A 7,475-nucleotide genomic window follows, 5' to 3' on the forward strand; every position below is an offset into this window, starting at 1 on the left:
GGTGATAACAGTGAAAGTTTATGTACTTGAGTGCTGGCAGTTTTGTTTTGTTTTTTATGAAAGAAAATCGGCAGTAAACTCTTAAGACCAGAATGCGTGCACTCAATAAATCAAATCACTATCCCAGTGAACAAAAAAGTTAACATCCAAAAGCAACACGGAAAAAAAACTGAATTGCTTATTCAGCACCCCCTGACAGTCAGCTTGCACAAGGAATTTTACTGTAGTAGTTCTTGTTCAAGTGTGGGACAGCAGAAGCCATTCCAGAGAAATTAAATCAGTCAAGAGAGAGACGGCATATGGTTATATTTTTTTAAAGTTGATAGCTGATTATAATTTATAATATATTTCTGAAGAAGCATAGTAAGCTAATTATGTTTTACAGAAGAAGCATTTTAGAAGCTATAAAGATGCAACCAATAATATGAAATCCTAGTTTGCAACTATTGCTTTTAATGTTTTTTACAGAATAAAACATTTGCTTTTGATTTCAAAAGTGGTCTGTATTCAACAATGTAAAATTTGTTTAAAGTTTCAATGGTTGTTCTCTTTCCTGCTCACTAAACATTCATATTAAATACTTTTACAACATGCAAGCCTATTGCAACCACTGGGTCTCCCATGAGTCCTTCTGCAGGAAGACTCCAGGTTGCTGGACTGTGATCCAAAGGTTCAGTAACAATGGCTTAACCCTCAAAACAACTCTACATCAAGACAAAATAATAAAGACAAAAAATTATAAAGGTTTAATCTTTTACAAATTACTAGCAGGGCCAAAAAGATCTATAACAGGAATTGTCTCACAAGAATAGCATGCCTTATTTAAACCACCAGTACTACTTGAACAGGTAATTTTCTGAAACATTATTGCTCTTAAAAACACAGTAATCAATAGGACATAACAGACACACCAAGACCAGCTCTCTCACACATGCGAAGAAATCTTTGAGTTTTGCTCAAGTTTCCTGGCTAACAATCACTTTGTAGAGCATCAGTCACTGCCAATATAGGAAAGTAAGGTTGCATACCTATATAGGTCTTAATTAAACTACAGTAAACCAACAAAGAAGTGGCTATCAAGAGAAAAAAAAAAAAGCTTTAGCTGCAAGAATTAGAAATGCCACACCTGCTAAAAATCAAAAAGAAAAAGCCTAAACCACCACACTATCCTCAAAACTAAGGCATAATTGCCTAGCGGAAGTATGGCTCGGGGTGATGCCTACAAAGCACAGGGTTATACAATATTGAGGTAATGTGCTCAGCTGGCAAGAAAAATGGTTGAACCATCACACACTACCAGCATCCTCTGCTGGTGCTGGCCCCAAATTTCCAGGAACTGTAAGTTAAATGTCTCATTGTGAAGTGCAGAAGGCAGCTCCAGAATACAGTGCAAGTTAAAACAAACACAAGGTACCCTTTCACACCAGACTTCTGTGTCTTCCCAGAGAAGACAGCGAGAATGGAGTAAATGATCAGCTCTGTGGCTCAGTTATCAGATACAGCAAATGAAACATTTATACTTCACAGCTGATGTTTCAATCTTGTTTTCCACCCTTTTCTCCTGAAGCCAGTCCTACAGAGAACATTTAAAGACCTTTCAGTCAAGACCAAACCCCACAGCTTTGTGATAAGGAAAGCTGCTCACTAAAATTTTATACTTTTACCATCTATCACATCCAAGAATAGAAACACAACCATTTCTATGCTCATTAGTGAGGGTAAAGAAGTAACCTAAACTGGAGATGCATGAGGAGACCTGAGGGACACCAAGAACATCCAAGAGTTGGTAATAGATACGCTGTTCTGAGAGCAATCCCCTACTGGACAGTTCTCAGAAAAATATTGATATGACGACTGTAGTGAAAGAAGTTCAGGTATAACTCACATGAGAGTAGAAAGACTTAAAATAATTAATAACTGCTAAATTAGAAGGCATACAGAACTATGAAATGCCTGTGATTAAAGCTTCTAGCACCTTAGCATTTAGTACTTAACATGTATTTGACCAACATTGTGCCTACAATAGCCAAATTTAAGCACTACGCCTAAGCCTCTCTCTAAGATCTAGAGGTGGCTTTGAGGAAAACAGTTTGAGGTATACTCATTGAAAGGTTATATTTAAATACCAAGGTTCCAGGTCTTCTGCTTGTGCTCTACCATCTGTAAAACACCTAACAACAAATACATGAAATGGCTCATTTAGAAAGCAAACATATAAATAATTACTGAATAAAAACTTTACCTCTGCTCGTTGTGTGCGGGGCAAAACAGATGATTTTTCGATGGCATAAACATCCACCAAGTAGAGACGTGCTCCTTGCTCCCTGTCCAAAATGGCAGCGGTCTGAATGACACCAGTATGGCGCCCGATGGTGAAGAGGCGCCCAAGACTCTTATCTTCGCATCGGACAGACACGATGTAATATTCCACCTGAGCTTCTGAGCCCCGTGGACTCGCCGCTTCAATAGATATCACATTTGTCCCAATAGGCTCGCCTTCTTTTAAGATGGTTATATATTTTGGCTGAGTGAAAACAGGCCCATCAACCCCCTGCAGAATTATAGTCATCTCAGTGGTGGATTTTCTTCTCTCAGGGCCAAGATCTGTGGCAGAAACTATGAGATTGTATATGAGCTGAGAAGGCACCAAAGCTGATGCTACTCTTAAATCTCCACTATAGCGATCCACAATGAAAGTTTCGGTATCTCCATTGATTATTTCATATTCCACTTCTCCATTGGCACCCTCGTCAGGATCTGCAGCAATAATTGTCGTTAGGATAGAACCGATCACTACTGAAGGGTCAGCCGCGAGCGCATTTTGCGATATGAACACAGGAACATTGTCATTTTGATCTGTCACTAAAATGGTCACGTTCTTCAAAGCAAATCGCCTGGACTCCACAGGAACAGCCTGATCAGTGGCTTTGACTATTAACTCAAAGAGATTAGCAAACTCACGATCTATTTCAGCATTGGTAAATATTGTCCCTCTGACTTCATCTATACGGAAATGATTGCCCCTTGGCATCTGTTGAATGATTGCATACATTAGCTGCCCATTAATATCTGCATCCGGATCATGAGCAGTCACAGAAATGACGGAGGTACCAACAGGAACATTCTCAACAATAGATTTAAAGATGTCCCCTGGAGGAAAATTAGGAGGGTTGTCATTAAAATCCCTAACATGTATTACCACTGACATTGTAGATGACCGCGGTGGCCTTCCTTGGTCTTTTGCTGTTATATTTAGCTTATACAGAGATTGTGTCTCAAAGTCCAGTTTCTTTGCAAGAAAAATACTACCAGTGTTTGGACTGATGCTAAAGGTCCCGTGATTGTTTGTCCCTGTAATGCTATAGTGGAGGTCAGCATTGTCACCTGAATCAGAATCAGTGGCAGTGACAGACGACACAAGTTCACCAACTCTCATATTCTCCAAAACATCCACTAACAAGGTTGATTTAGGGAAGGAAGGACTGTTGTCATTTTCATCCAGTACATCAATGCTCAACATACAAGTTGAGCTTAGGGAAACTGCTCCAGAGTCTACCGCTTGGATGACAAGTGAATACGACGCAGTAGCTTCATGATCTAGTTTGCCTACTAGGGTCACTTGGCCTGTGCTACTATCTACTGCAAACTGTTTTTCTTCATTTCCCTTGATTACAGAGTAGTGTATCAAACCATTAATCCCTTCATCAACATCTGAGGCAGAAACTCTCAGAACCTGTGTGAAATTTGCTGCCAATTCCGATATAGTAGCTTGGTAGAGATCTTTTAGGAATTTGGGGGCATTATCATTGATGTCTTTCATGTAGATTTGTATGGTTGCCTGATCCTTTAGAGGCCGTGGCAACCCCTGATCTGTTGCTATTACCGTGAGACTAAATACTGCGGCTCCCCTTTGCCTCATAAGAGCTTCTCTGTCAAACTGATGAGTGCTCCGTATTTCCCCAGTTACTGTGTTCAGCTCAAAATCTGGTTGCATATGCTCAAACGAATATCTGACTTCACCATTTGGCCCAAAGTCTTTATCTACAGCATTTATTTTACCTACATATGATCCACCTCTCTGTTCCTCTTCAAAATAAAATACATAGTTGGTACTGTTGAATAGCGGTCTATTATCATTTACATCCTCCAGAATCACCGTCACATTCACTGTAGCATTGAGTGGTTCTACTGCTCTATCAGAGGCAACAACCAGTAAAATATATCTTTCCTGAAGTTCACGGTCCAGTTCACTCTTTATATACAGCTGACCATCTGGGAATATGCCAAAGGCATCCCCAGTATTTCCTTCAATTATACTATAAGCTATTTCACCATTCACTCCTGAATCTTTGTCAGAAGCCTGTACCTTAAAGAACCTGGAATTCACTGGCTCCGACTCCAAAATAGCAATTTCATAGGAAAGCTGGTCAAACACAGGTGGGTTATCATTTACATCATGGACAGAGACAGTCAGGATAAAGTTAGAGGACAGCTGTGGCACCCCCATATCCGAGGCCAGGATTTCAACCTGGTAAGACCCAGCATTTATGTCAAGTGGCCCTATTAAGCTTATGGCACCTGTTTGTTCATTGATTGAAAACAAGCCCTTTGGGTTTTGCTTAAAGCTGTAAAGGACCACACCATTAACACCTTCATCAGGATCAAGAGCTTTGGCCTGGAATATGGTATGCCCAGCTTTCCAGTTTTCAACCACATTTACAATTTCCACTGCATGAATAAAGTGTGGGGAATTGTCATTTAAATCTTTGACAGTTATATTGACCATAGCATCTCCAGTTATCGCCCCACCACTAGCTACCACCTTCAGCTGGTAAAACTCTTGCTCCTCCCTGTCAATGACACTGGCTGTTGTGATCTGCCCCGTCCCTCTGTTGATGGCAAACATACCCTTTTGGTCACCTGTCGTAATAAGGTAACTGATGTTGGTGTTAAGGTCCATGGTGGAAGCAAAAACAGTACCCACGTGGTAACCTAGGGCAACATTTTCAAAGACAACAAAACTGTACATGCCCTGGCTGAAAACAGGTGGATTGTCCTGAGTGTCCAAGACAGTGATGGTGACAATGGCTTGGTTCTGTGACTGAAGATGGCCACCATCAATGGCCACAATCTGCAACTGGTAAGCAGTTTTCTCCTCCCTGTCAAGGGCTATTTTTGTTGTGATGACCCCTGTGTGGCCATGGACCTGAAACCTGGAGGTGTCTCCAGCTGAGATGCTGTACTTGACTGTCCCATTGGGTCCCAGATCAGGGTCCGTAGCAGACACTGTGGTCACATAGGTTCCAGCTGGCTCATTCTCTTGGATGTGGGCAAAATATTGGATCGGGTAAAACACAGGACTATTGTCATTCACATCCAGGAGACTCACATTAACTCGGGCTATTGAAAAGAGGGGAGGAGAGCCTAAATCAGTGGCCAAGACCTGCAGGGAGAAGTGAGCCTGCTCTTCCCTGTCCAGCTGTGAGATGGTGCTGAGCTTGCCAGACACAGGATCCAAGCGAAAAATCCGGCGAGGGGCCACTGAGAAAGGGCCAACCACTGCCAGAGCTGGCTCAGCTTCCTGCAGGGAGAAGCGGACAGTCCCATTGTCCCCCAGGTCCCCATCTGTCGCACTAAGGACCAGGAGCTCAGATCCCGCTGGGGAGTTTTCAGACAGGGACACCTGGTAGCCCTCAGGTTGACTGAAGCGAGGTTTGTTGTCGTTCACATCCAGGATGGTCACCACCAGCTGTGCATATGAAAACTTGGGCTGCACCCCCTGGTCACGGGCACTGATATTGAGCACCACCTGAGAAGCAGTCTCCCGGTCCAGCCTGCTGGAGATAGACATGCCTGGAGCATGCCCAGCAGTGCCACCCTCAGGGCCAGCTGTGGTGACCAGCCCGCTGTGCTCACTGATGCGAAACCAGCCAAGTTCATTGCCTGAGACGATGCTGTATTTCAGGTTGGCATTGAGGCCCGAGTCACGGTCTGTGGCACTCAAGCCCCGCACGTAGCTGCCCAGGGGCACCTCCTCACTGATATTCACCCTGTAGACTGACTGCCCAAAGACAGGGGGGTGGTCGTTGATGTCATTCACAAAGATCACAAGGCTAGCTACAGATGAGCGGCTCACAGGAGCTGCAACTGCCCCATCGGGGGAAAGGGCAGAAGTGGGAGAGCCCGGAGGTGGTGGCGGGGCCCCGTGGTTATCAGCCACTGCCACTGTAAGGTTATAGGCTGGGGAGGCGGCCCCGTTCATATAGGCTGGGATGCGCTCCCGGTCCAACGCAGCTGCTACTTTTATAAGGCTGAGGTTAGGTACCTTACTGCTGTGAACCTCAAAGTGTCGCTGCTCATTTCCAGCCAGGATGGACACAGAGATATTCCCGTTGGCTGCAGGGGAGTCGGCATCGCTCACTGTCAGCAGGGCCACCACAGTGCCAGGAGCTGCATTCTCATCCACAGAGGCAAAGCGGGAGGTGGCTGGGAAATAGCGAAACTTCACCCGAGGCTCATTATCATTGACATCAAGCAGGTGGATAAGGGCCTCGGCCCGGCCGCTCAGTGCCGGCACCCCTCGGTCCATGGCCTGCACTGTTAGTGAGTACTGCTGTCGCATCTCATAGTCCAAGTGCTCCCGGATACGGATCACCCCACTCTCAGGGTCCACTTCAAACGGAAGGCTGCCAGTCCCCTCTCCACCACCACCACCATCACCTCCTTCCAGGCGGTAGCGGATGTCAGCATTGGTGCCTTCGTCAGCATCAGCTGCTGCCACCTGGAGAACACTGGCCCCAACAGGCGCATCCTCAGGCACTCGTGCCTGGTAAAGAGTCTGGCTGAAGATGGGTGGATTGTCATTGATGTCCTGGACGGTGACGTTGACTTGCAGGTACCCCCGCCGACGGGGTTCACCCTTGTCCTCCACTTGCACCAAGAGCTGGTAAGTAGGGGTAGCCTCCCGGTCCAGCCCACCCCGAGAAACCAGGTGTAAGAAAGCTCCTTCACCACTGGGGTTGAGGGTGATGTTGAGCCGGAAACGCCCCTCCTCATTGCCAGCCACAATGCGGTAGGAGCCATGGTCCACGCCATTAGTACCACTGTCAGCATCAGTGGCTGTGTCCAGGATGAGCTGGCGTCCGCTGCCTGTGTCCTCCTTGAAAGTCACCACGATGGAGGGGTCAGGGAAGACAGGTGCATTGTCATTGAGGTCGAGCACCAGGACCCGCACCTCGCTGGGATAGGTGGGCTGACTAGAGAGCACCACCAGGTCCACAACGTCACTGGCCAGGCTCTCACGGTCGATGGTGGCACGGGTGTGCAGGGCGCCTGAGGTGGCGTTGATGGCGAAGAGGGCGTGGTGCTCGCTCAGGCGGTAGGTGAAGCCGGGACGGGTGGCAATGGTGCCCACCCAGGTGCCGGGCGGCTGCTCCTCCAGCACCTGGAAGACCTGACGGGGCTCCGTGGCGGCA

The 7,475-nt window shown here is 46.2% G+C and overlaps 1 pseudogene; it reads right to left on the bottom strand.

The window, feature by feature from the left end:
• Positions 1–2,242: 2,242 nt before the first annotated feature.
• On the bottom strand, positions 2,243–7,429 carry LOC104538470 (annotated as a pseudogene).
• Positions 7,430–7,475: the final 46 nt, after the last annotated feature.

Source organism: Mesitornis unicolor, unplaced genomic scaffold (genome assembly GCF_000695765.1).
Source record: "Mesitornis unicolor isolate BGI_N332 unplaced genomic scaffold, ASM69576v1 scaffold46163, whole genome shotgun sequence".
NCBI classification, from domain to species: Eukaryota; Metazoa; Chordata; class Aves; order Mesitornithiformes; family Mesitornithidae; genus Mesitornis; species Mesitornis unicolor.